The sequence below is a fragment of the Daphnia pulicaria genome, chromosome 7 (assembly GCF_021234035.1).
Source record: "Daphnia pulicaria isolate SC F1-1A chromosome 7, SC_F0-13Bv2, whole genome shotgun sequence".
In the NCBI taxonomy this organism is placed as follows: domain Eukaryota; kingdom Metazoa; phylum Arthropoda; class Branchiopoda; order Diplostraca; family Daphniidae; genus Daphnia; species Daphnia pulicaria.
Window position 1 is genome coordinate 8,927,072 of NC_060919.1, and position 12,526 is coordinate 8,939,597.

A 12,526-nucleotide genomic window follows, 5' to 3' on the forward strand; every position below is an offset into this window, starting at 1 on the left:
AGCACTTGTAAGTTTAAATATAACATAGAAAATTAAATGTATAAATGATCAAGCCATCTATCGATTAACATAAAAAACAATCAAAACTTTCAATGTAATTTTTATTGAATAAACTATGAATGGGAAAACTTTTTATTTGTGGCGGTTGCCATCTGAATTTCTAAAGAACATATCGTAAATGCCAACGAAGGTCTTAATTCAGATGTAAGTAGGACTTTTGTTATTATACTTCCGGTCAGTTACATGACACAGTTACGCCCGAGACTTTCCAGTATATAAGCGGAATCTACCTGAGACTCAGGAGGAGAGGACTTTACGCTTACACTATTTACGTAATCCAATTGTTACACATTGAATGAAACCTCATTCGCCATCTAACTGATTATTGACATCTAACTGAATCGTTATAAATTAATAATTCATGTAATCAAGCTGTTTATTTTTAAATGTAAAGGATATGGCCATGGTTAACATTCGAAAATGTATATTGAATTATATTTGTTCGTCTATTCGTTGAATCAATCAATCAACAAATTAAGAGTAGAAATGAGGTTAAAAATTGGAAATAAAGGATCATTGAATTTGTAATGTAGTTTAAGTATGAAAAACAATAAAGGAATCATTAACACGTGAATTTCTTTTCAAACAGAATCACTGGCTTCTTTTCAGTAGAATACAGATTCTCTGTCAGCCCGCTTGGAGCATCATTAAATAGCAGAAGTCCAATGAAGTTCTCATTCATATGTTTCCGCCAAAAGGAAAATTTTACAGTAATGTTGAAAATGTAAGTTAAGTAAATTCCGTAGTGGTTATAAGAGGCATATTCCAAAGGAGATGACAAATATGGAAAATTGAACAACGTATTTAATTGATCTTAGTAAAATGCAAGAGCCACTAAAATCCGTTGTGGTTTTAAGATGCATAATCCAGCGGAGATAAAAATGCAAAAAATAATAAACTGTACACTCACTTCCAAAAATAACGATACAGGCCAAAGCACGAAGCAACGCACCTATGTTGGCTTTACCAAAATTCTCTTTTCTTAAATTGAGAAAAATGTAACCCTCCTCTCTGGATTACAAACAACAAAGGCTGTGTACCACTGCGGCCAACACAGGTGCGTTTTTTGAGCTTTCGCCTGTTTTTTTTTTATTTATGAAATTTGCGCAAGGGAGAATGCATCACCCCATGCCAAAGCCTTAATGAAAATAGTGTGCATGATTTTCTTCCGTGCTTGTTATCTGTAAGTTAGTATTAGTTTACGAAAACAAGTCCTGGTGATTTCAGGGCGGCAACTGTTCTTCTTGGGCCTATTACAAATAAAAAATCAATTTCCTCGATCAGTATAGAAGAACGTAACCTAACGTCAACTTCGGTTTTTGGTATTTAATTGGACGTTATCACTTTCCAAATTTTCCAGGAAAAAAATTAAGTGTTCTCTCGAACCCGAATCCAACATATATTGAGGTTTCTAGATCCGAATTTAGTTCTTCAAAGTTAAATCGGTTCGAAAACAGCTATGAGTTAAGATGTTGATGAACAAAAACAGCTTTAACAGTTAAATGCTGGAGGAGCAAATTAGCAAAGCTTCTGTATATTAAATCCTTTTAAAAAGGGGTGATGTGATCCAGCAATCGAAAAACGCCCTACAGCATACCGCATGAATGAGAAGTTAGCTTCTAGTTTTAGAAAACCAACGCATATGGAAAAAGAAATTACTATGGCTGTATTTTATATAAACTAATAATAAAAAACTTTTCGCAAAACAGGCCATAACCAAATAGACGATGGGAGAACATACGACGCGATATCAGATCGTCGCTGTGAATGCTTTCTGGAGCATTTCTGTACGCACTGAGGAAAGCATCAAATTAGGTTTCAATTTTTTTGAGTAAATTCCATAAAAAATCTGATCACACTGCTCCACAATCCACACCTCGTTCATCACTGAAACGCTCTTACATTATTAATTTCGCTTTAATTCTTATCCAAATTCGTAACGCTCGTCGTTGATAGCAACTTGATCGGTAGCATTCATCTTTTCTTCATTAAGCACTCCTAGATATTGAAACCATCTGAATTTTTTTAATCTAAATTGAGCTGTTTCCTTGCAGACTCTCGTATGAACGTTTAATTGTAGGTCATTGATGGTTTTCTCACAGTCGATTTGCTCTATTTGAAATGAAGCCTCATCGTCGTTTTTCACAGAAAATCTTTCATCCTAAAGCGGATCCACATATATTTTTGTTGAAAAATAAACAAGGTACATCGTTTCTACTCAGAAAGGGACTCTCTATATTCATATGGCTCTCCCATATTGGCAGTAGTTTTGGTCACAAATACACATAGTATATAGTATATAGTATAAGAGTAGTATATAGTAGATAGTATACAGTTGCACACAATGAATACAGTCATGTATATATATAACTAACGACAAGAGCAAAACATGTACACATATATACCTGTGGGTTAATCAATATTTTAGATAAGAAACCTGAGAGTACTTATACTTACTTGGAGAGCTTTTTAGTCGTAACCAGTATAGGTGACTGTCAAAGAGAGAGAGAGAGCGGAGACAAGAGAAAAGTCTGAACTGAGCGTCTGCTTAGATTAGGGAAGGGGTGGTAGATACTAGAATAGGGATAAACAGTATTCTACTTATTATTTGTTAAGAAGAAGGAATATTTTCAACATTCTCCCTCAAATTATAAGTACCTAAATCTTTCACGGACACCACACCTATTCTTTCACGTAAGTCTACCAGGCGAGGTCTTGGAAGTGGTTTTGTCAGCATGTCAGCAAGTTGGTCTTCAGTACCGATATAAGTCAAATTGATCTTGCCTGATTTTTGCTGATCACGGACAAAAAATTATTTTACTTCAATGTGTTTTTTTTATGGTGCTCGGGATTTCGGATGAGGCTTATTGAGCTCTGGTGATCGCACAAAATTTGGAAGGTCTTGACTTCGCTGTTCTTGATTTCCGAGAGTAACCGCTGTATCCAGATGGCTTCTTTTGCTGTCTCGCAAGCCGCTACAAATTCTGATTCTGTGGTAGACAGAGATGTACACCGCTGACGTCGACTTGCCCACGATATTGCTCCACCTTGGTAGATGGAAACATATCCGCTTGTGGACTTTCGCGTATCTAAATCTTCTGCATAGTCAGCGTCTTTATAGCCGGTCAAGTCGTCTTTTGTATTCCAGTTGAAGCAAAGTCCATAGTGAGATGTTCCATGTAGATAGGAGAAAATCCGTTGAACACCTTTCCAATGAGCTGGTCCTGGATTTTGGCAATATTAAGCGACTTAGGTTACCGCAAAGGCAATGTCCGGGCGGAAAAGTACCATTATATACATAAGGCACCCTACAGCTTCGCGGTAAGGGACTGCTGTCTCATCAACGAGGCACATGAGCGACGTGAGTCGGCCGTTTGGATCTGCCGGTATCACTTTTGCGTTACATTCAGTGAGGTTGAATCTACATAAGAGTAGTAAAACCATTTATAGTGATAACCAACCACTCAAAAAAACTTTATGTAGATAGGAGAAGAAAGTGTTATACCTTTTTGACATTTTTAGTATTAGATGATGCTGGCTACATATATCTTGCGCTGGCTCCGATCTCTGACGATATCCAATCCAATGAAGCGATCTACTGGTAGGCATCGAATTTTAAAATGAGTTCCAAGGTACTCAGTAATTTCCGTGAGAAGGTGTTTTTATTGCTCATTACTAATCCGTCGTCAACATAGATTGCCACAATCGTCACTTCTCCATTTTGATGGCGGAATAGTACGCATGGGTCGGCTGAGCTTTGTGTTAGGCCAAATTTCAACAGGAAATCGTTAAATTTGGTGTGCCAGGCCCTTGATGCCTGCTTCAGGCCATGTATGCATTTTTTTTAATTTGCATACGTAGCTTTCTTAATCCTTCTTGACATAACCTTCTGGTTGTTCCATATACGGTTCCTCTTCTAGTTCACCATAGAGGAACGCTGTCTTGATGTCCAACTGCAACATATCCAGATCTTCTTTACTAGCTATGGCTAGGATTAGTCGAAGAGAAGTGTGCTTCACTACAGGAGCGAATGTTTCGTTATAATCAATACCTTTTCTTTGGCTGTAGCCCTTGGCTACCAGGCGAGCCTTGTATCGGGTTGCGACTTCATTGTGACCTGGTTTGATCGTCAAGACCCACTTGGTTCTTATTGGGGTTTGAATTGGTGGAAGTGGTACTAGCGTCCATGTTTCGTTTTCAATTAAAGACGAATATTCTTCGTCCGCTGCTTTTTTCCACTGGGGTGCCTCCTCGGATGAAAGCGCGCCTTTGTAGGTAACTGGTTCTTCGGGATGATCGTTGTATTGCTCCATTGAAACAAAGCTTACGCCTCGTTTTTGATTTTCGATTCTTCTTGAGCGTCGTAGCATATTGTCTGGTCTGGCGACAGCTGGTTCCTTTTTAATTGGTGCGTCTTCAAGTTGGTCACCAAACTGCACTGCATCGTGAACTGAGACGTCGACATTTGGAATTTCTGCTGGTGGATCGTTCGGTATTTCTGCTTCAGGGTCTACGTCCACTCGTTCTTGGTTTTCCATTTGACACACTGGTAGCATGACGCGGAGAAAGGAGACTTCAGAGTCAAGTTCGGGGTCGCATTGTGTCTTCTCCAGGATAACGTGCTCGTCAATCCTAACATCACGGCTGATCTTTACTGTACGAGTCGCTGGATCCCAGATTCTGTAAGCTTTAGATGTGTCACAGTATCCAACTAGGATTCCTTCGATACTTTTTTCATCAAGTTTCTTCCTCTTTTCATCCGGGATATGAATGAAAACTTGTGTGCCGAATACTTTGAGGTGTGACAGATCCGGTTTTTCTCCGAACCAAATTTCATATGGGGTAGCCTTAAAGGTGCACAGAGGTATTATTATTATTATTTTTTTATTTATATATATAAAAAAACTTACTGTTTCAGTACTTGACAACACTCGATTTCGTATGTAGTTTGAATAATTGGCAGCTTCGGCCCAAAGTTCTAATGAGACCTTAAAAAAAACATGTTGGCTGATAGTTTGGCTTTGTTTTCTTAAAATAAAAAAAAAAGGATTTTGCGTGTACCTTTCTGGCAAATAGTAGGCAGCGGGTTGACTCCATTTCGGTCCTATTATAGCTTTCTGAAACACCATTTTGTTGTGGAGTATAGGCTGCGCTCATCTCGTGACGAATTCCTTCTTTGTCCAGCCAATCGCTGAAACTTTTTCCTACATATTCACCTCCTCGGTCAGTTCTTAGGGTGTTGATTGATTTTCCTTTTTTGACACGTAACCTGGCTGCGTAATACTTAAACTTCTCTTCCACTTAGGATTTATGTTTGATGAAATTGATTACAGTCCATCCACTGTAATCATCCTTGAAGATCACATAGTATCGCGATCCTCCTGGTGAAGCCACTTGTATTGGTCCGCATACATCTGAATGTTTGAGTTGTCCTATTTCATTGGCTCGATTACGACCGGATGGGAATGGTAGTCGAGTCATCTTCCCTTTCATGCAGTTTGCACAGAGTGGTGCTGATGTGTCACTGCAGACTTAAAGATTTAGGACGTTGACTACTTTTCTTGAAACATCTTTTGAATGGTGTTGAGGCTGACGTGGCCAAGCCGTTCATGCCACAGTTTGAGCTTTGCCTTCTTATTTTCTGCTATAATCCAAAGAAAGAAGAAATGATGGTAATACAGATAAAAAAAAAACTTATTGATTACTAAATGTTTACCAGTCAGTGCTCTTTCCAACAACAACACCCGAACAACCGTGATGTTTAGGTGATACAGGCCTCTTCCGGCTCGCTGGCCAACCATAAAAGTGATTCCATGGCGAGAAAAATAGACTTGCTAGTTGTTAAAGTGAATTTCAGCACCGTTTTCAGTTGCTGTGCCGATTGAAAATAGATTGGTTCCGAGGTCTAGTACATAGAGTGCGTTTTTTATTAGTCCAGATCGAGTTATTCCGTCTACTGTAGTTTCGATGCTGATGTTGCCTCGTCCGCGGACAGGAAGAGAAACACCACCTACTCCAGAGACAGTCCAGGTCCCTGTATCAATCATCTCGAGTGTGTCGAAAAATTGCTCTTGGTCCGACATGTGGGGACGTTGGCACCAGAATCAGCGAAGAAATCGAGATTGCTTCGTACAGAGAAACTTACGCTACGTTTTTCAGTAGAGATTTGAAGGCTGAAATCTTGGTTATTTCAATCTTCCTCATGTTCTGCCACGTGAGCATGCGATCCATTGTTGAGAGACTGCGATTTTTTCTCGTTTTTGATTCTAGTTTGACAGGTGGCAATGAAATGACCTTCTTCATGACACAAGTGACATTCTAACTTTCTTCTTTTTGCCTCTGGGGGCCCTCTCCAACCTCCTCTGAATCCTCGGTGTCCTCTGTAACCACGTTGGCTGCCTCTATAATTCTGTGGTCTCTCTCTGAAGGAGTTTTGTTGGTGGTGTGATGAGAAGAAGTCTTCGTCATCGGGATCACTTCTTCCATTGTTAAATCTTTTGTTTGATTTTTCCTCTTTCAAAAGTCTGGTTGTGAGTAGGCTCACCGTCTTTTCGTCTTCACGCAGGCTGTCCCATACCGACAGAAAGTTTCGAAAACTGGGTGGAAAGGTGCAAATAATCTTGTTTACGATGTCGATCTCAGGGACATGTTCCCCTAGGTCCTTGAGCTGCTTTGCCAGTGATTCTATAGCAGCTATTATATGCTATATTACTTCCGGACCAGGGTTGAATTGCAGCTGGAAAAATTGTTGTTTCAGAAGATGTTTGTTGTCGGCAGCATTTTGCATGTACTGGTCAGATAGCCGTTTCCACATGCCTGATGCAGTTTCACAGTTGATGAGCGTATCTCTCATCTCCTCGTTTACAGTGGCATTCAGAAAACCACTTGCGAGAAGGTCCTTTCGATTCCATGCTGCAATGGCAGCTCCATTAGTAACCACACCCTCTCGGTCTTTCACCTGTTTGGTGAGTATACAGAACATAAATTATCTTGTAATTGACTGTTTTGTAGTTCATATCTTACTTCAGCCGGTTTGGTGGCGTTGTTCTCTACAATCTCTGTGAGGCCATGCTGACGAAACAGTAGCCATACTCCATACTTCCACGATTGGTAATTCTTTCCATTAAAATTTGGGATGTGACTCACGTCCTTTGAAATGTTCTCTCCTTCTCGCTGGTTTGCATTTGCCATCTTGTTTATCTGCAGGTTTTGCGGACTGGGCCCATAACCTATTGAAAAATAAACAAGGTACACCGTTTTTACTCAGCAAGGGACTCGGTCGGTCCATTATCGGTGTTAAAGTTTCTCACCGATACCTGAATAAGCCAGGTTGAATAGCTAGCTATATTCAGCTTTATTCAGTTTTCTTCAGTTTTCTTGGGTTTTATTATTCATAATAATTCAATTCAAAAGGGCAACTCTTTTCTTTGAGAACGTTTTTGATAAGTTCACAAAACTGTTTTTTATCCAAAAAATGGTTTTAACTTATTACATTCAATCAAACCTGTTTTTATTGAAAGTATCCGGAGACGTGTAAGGCTGAAACACTTGATTACTTATTCTTAAAGTCTCGTGATGACGGATTGGGGTGTTTGGAGTTGGGGTTAGTTCATTTGTCGATATTTTAAAAATTTCTATAGACTTTACGAATTGGGGTGTGTTCTCGTATTATATAGCTAAATCTAAATTTTATTCTGACTGAAATTTGATATTTCGCGTAATGTAAAAGAAACACAAAAATTGATTTTGTTTATTTTAATTTTCATCTATCAGCATTTTGATTATTAAATTTCGGCCTTTAGACATTGGGTTAGTACACAATAGCAGTTAAATTTTAAAATTTATTGTATAGATTTTAGGGTTCGCACCATAAAATTGCTAATTAGTATTGTAAATACCGACACAAATCCCGAATATCGACAAATTTAGAATATAATTTAGATAATAAATATAACAAATACAAATAAAATTTATGTTGAATTCAAAAAAAAATCTTTCATCAAATCGTGATATCACTGTGACACATATGGTCTCTTTGAACGACACGAAACGTTTTTAGGTTTTTAACATCCTAATTCTTGGAATAAAAAAAAAGTTCTTACAAAGTTTAAAGAAATAAATTACACTAATTTTCCTATGTCAGACTAGAAAAATACCTGTCCCGCTTCTAACATTGGCTTCTCTCGCCCGTTCCTAAATTTGAGTATAGGTAATGTAGAACAACTAGTTAATAGTAATTTCCCCACCTAATTTACCATACCCTTTTACCATGTTAATTACGGTTTGCACAATTAGGCCTAATTGTTACATTGCTTGTTTTAGCATTTCAATATTGATATAAAATGGTAGAGATAAAGACCTCTCGTTTGTCTTTAGTTTAAAGTGAAGATTGATTGTTGTTTCTTTTTAAGCTGGCATGTCCAAAAGACAAATTTTAAGAAAAGACTTAATCGGAATTTTCCAACTGTGAATCTTTGGATTCAGATATTTGAAATAAAAGGTTCCAAAGTCTAACTAAGCGTGCCCGTTCAAGGACACCACAAGCGACTACTTTAGCCGGATAAATTGCCATAACCACTGCTTTTAAGTAAAGTTAGTCTTAATTGGGTTTTCTAAATGACCTCAGTATGACCGTTTTTGTTATATGTGTATGCATGTGTATATCAGGCTAATGTGCCCCATATTTGAGTTCAGTTCAGTTCAACCCTTATAATAAAAAGTGATGGCTGTATTTATGGTTGGTCAACCCTGATTCGAAATTTTTTTGACTGATGTGCGGAAGCCGGAACGACTGTTTTTTTTTCAAAAGAGCACATTTATAACACAAATGAATTTTGGAGAAAAGTCATCTGTTTGACGAAAAGACATTTTCTATCGATGGCTATAAAATACTCAATGGGTTCATCGTTTACCAGTCGGTAGTAGTACACTTGTAATCTTTCTTGTAGTAGACACAGTACCCAAAAACCGATAAATGTGTGGATATGTGCGAATTATCATGGTCTTTGCGTATTGCAAGGGACCCGTTGTAGATTATACATGAACAGTTAAATGGAAATTTTTATTGATCTAATGGTTCCATTCGCCAGAGAAATGTTTCCTCTTCCTGCAACGAGGACCTATTACTACCATTACAACAATATCGTTTTTATTCATGATGGGTTAATTTTTCGTGAGAATTAAATTGTTTTGTCAAGTTTTTCGTGCCTTATTTTTTTAATAAGATGTCCAGCCCACTCGGAAATAATAACCCAAGATGGTTTTCAGGTGAGGTGTTACATGAACACCGAATAATAAAAATTTGTCGCCCATCATTTAGTCCTGAGCTCAACCTTATTGAGAATTGGGGGGGTTGGATGGTTAATCGGATTTGATTGATTAAAGTAATTACTGGAGAGGGCTTATTGGACTAGGTTACACAATACCAGAAAGAAATGAGAGAAGAGAGAGCTTATTGGGAATGTTTTATGAACTCAATATCTAAGATTGGCTCGTGTACTGGAACTTGAGGGAGATATGACAAAATATTAAATCTAATTTCCCTAAATTCTCTTTTCCGTCCAAATTTATTATACAATCACATATGCAAAATCATTTTATCCTTTGCAGGAAATGCCCAGGTTCTCTCCATTCGAAAGTGAGCAATCAGCGATTAGAAGTTAAAACAATCGCTTTTTGACAAAATTAATTCTATATGGCCAGTGGATATGGATTTCTTCAGTTCTAACTAGAACACGCAGCTTCCATTGTTTATTTCTTTGCCTTCGCGTAGAAAGCTGTGTTCGGAGAAACTCAGACGAGAAAAGGCTAATCTGGTTATTATTTGTCCAGTGTGGCCGTCTCAAAAATGGTTCCCGGTTTTCCTGGAGCTGTCATGCGAAGTCCCGATCCTTTTCTTCCCTTTTCACAAACTGCGGAAGTCAGCAACGGGCGATACATGCCCTATTATTTTAACCGGGATGCTACAGCCTGCTGCTTGGAGGTTATAGGGAAAATTTATGACAGGAGGGATTTTCGGAGTCGTTGGTCCCGCTTCGTTTGGCCGGAAACCGCAGCACCACGCACTCGTCATACCAGTCGGACTGGAGAAATTGGTATGATTGCTCGTAGAAAATAAACGGCTTGGAGCGAGCTTGCGCTAGACTTGCTCCCAAGCCCAGCACAAGCTCGCAGATTCCAATCTTAAAAACTTTAACTTTTGATAAGACTGTTTTTAAGCTTGGACCAAACTTGTTTATTCAAGGTTGCTCCAAGCCTTTAATTTTAATGTCGCGATAAGTAAACTTTATATATGATGTTTTATATTTGATTTTTGAAACCTTGTTTTACACGTTTAAAAATGTTATGAATATATAATTAATTAATAAATAATAAGAAAATAATTTTCATTCAATATTAAATCATCTCTTTCTTGTAAAAACACGCAATTGCACATATAGATAATTAATTTGCTCAGCAGAATTGCTGGTGATTTAAAATAACAATGTAAGAGTTATTTCAATAATTAAGTTGTTATTTTGTCATCTTCTTCTTCATCACCGCCAGCTGCACCAGGTTGTACATCATCATCAGCGGTTTTTTTCTTTCTGGCTGATGAGTAGCTGATGCAAAAATCGATGATGTTTTCTTGAACGCCAAGTTTTCGGTCGAGAGTTTGGTACTGATAGCACTCCTAATGTGCTTTGCTTCTAGAATGATGGTGTATTGCTTTCTCCAAAATTCGGTGACATAATCTAAAAAAAAATGTGACAGGGTAAATTGTTATGCATTGTTTTTTTTCAGAAAGTATAAAATGAATACTCATGATTGCCTGAACGGAATCAGGGGGTAGGGCAGGCTTCGCTGGTGTGTCAGCCTTGTTTTTTTTTTTAGTTTATGTCCACTAACAGAATGCTGGGACATGAATTTTCTTTCCCAAAGGTCCTTCATGATAACATTTATCATCGAATTCATGTCCGTTGTTTTCTTGCCTCCATTCCCTAACTGAAGCGTTTTTCAGGGCATTTGCATTAATGAGAGTAGCACACGTTCGGCAAAGTTTTATCTAATGTAGTAAAACAAAAAAATTGATTATTGAAAGACAAGAGAACATTTAACAATTTTAAATGTACTTTCTGAACACCACTATCTGTAAAAGCTGTATTCCCGGTCCTATATTGAAGAGGAGATGACCAGCCGTTGAAATTATTGATTGCAGCAACTGCAAAACTTCCTTCAAGGCTAAAAACAAACATGAAATAAAAATAAAAAAGTCTTGGGATTTAGTAAATATCAAGCTGCTTTGAGTTTACATACTATGGGAAAGAACATATGGATTATCTAGCATATTAGATTTCGCTGCAGCCAGTTCCTCTTCTAGACACTAGTTCTAGACACTGTCATTGCTTCTCGTAACTCTTGAGAATTTAAGATTGATTTCTGTGCAGCCAAATCCGTTCTTCTCTGTATGATATCTAGTTTCTTATCTAAAAATATACAAAAGTATTCAATGAAATCTAAGAAATTCTTAAATTAACCAAAACAATATACTACGTACCAGAATATGACAGAAGATTGGCAGCTTTCAAAGGCCACTTTCTGAAACTTGACGTATCTACAACAGGAATCTGGAAAGAACACTGTTGATCTTTTGGTCACCTTGAAATTGTCAACGCTCACCTCTGATTATTAAATTTAAAAAGTATTCTAAGAAAATTAAGCTTACACAACAGCAATTTCAGTTTCATCCCGTATAAGAACTTGAACTTGGGTCCCCCTTGAGAACAAACCAACATGTAGAATGGGTTTCTTAATGAAATCTAGAGTTCCCATTCCCAATTCTCCGTTTGCAAATTTGAGAAGGATATAATCTTATAATCATATCTTGCGCCTCATTTGGTGCCATTCTGTCTCTAAAAATTTCACTTCATGAAGGTTCTGAAAAATTTCTTGCCATTCCAGAAAACACATAACAATATTACAAAACTTACATACGTACTGTCCTCAATGTAGTTAGAAAAACGAATAATACACAGGTACACAAACAATATTCACAACTAAATGGCTACCATCACTTGTCCATCAGATCTCAAACTAAATGATCACCTGACGGCCATTTGCATTGGCGTTGGCGCAAAATATCTCACAGAAGCAATGTTGCCAATACGCAACATTGCAATATTTCAGGATTTGAAGTCTGACGTTTAAAAATAAAATAGATCCTATTATTTATTTTTAGCACAGGTCTCATTGTTAAAAACTGTCTAATAAAATAAAATAATTATAGGGGAGACTGGAGTAAAACGGGACGGATTTCGTTTGCCCCCTATATCTCCCCAGCTAATCATTTAATTTCGTTAAAATTTTTTTTTATGTATTCCCTATTGTAATGTACCCCCCATATTTTTTTTATAATTTTATAATAAACCATTTTCCCATAAAAGATCTTTAAAGTTTACTCAGATTTATGGGAGGAGCCTATTTTTTG

At 37.5% G+C, this 12,526-nt stretch overlaps 2 long non-coding RNA genes across 2 annotated transcripts; both read right to left on the minus strand.

The window, feature by feature from the left end:
- Nucleotides 1–10,516: 10,516 nt before the first annotated feature.
- LOC124348431 lies at nt 10,517–11,487 on the minus strand. Its single transcript, XR_006919984.1, has 3 exons — nt 11,356–11,487; nt 10,861–11,280; nt 10,517–10,793 (listed from the first exon to the last, which is right to left on the minus strand). It is a non-coding gene; the product is annotated as an uncharacterized LOC124348431 (long non-coding RNA).
- Nucleotides 11,488–11,500: 13 nt separating this feature from the next.
- LOC124348432 lies at nt 11,501–11,902 on the minus strand. The gene is made up of 3 exons (XR_006919985.1): nt 11,765–11,902; nt 11,597–11,697; nt 11,501–11,525 (listed from the first exon to the last, which is right to left on the minus strand). It is a non-coding gene; the product is annotated as an uncharacterized LOC124348432 (long non-coding RNA).
- Nucleotides 11,903–12,526: the final 624 nt, after the last annotated feature.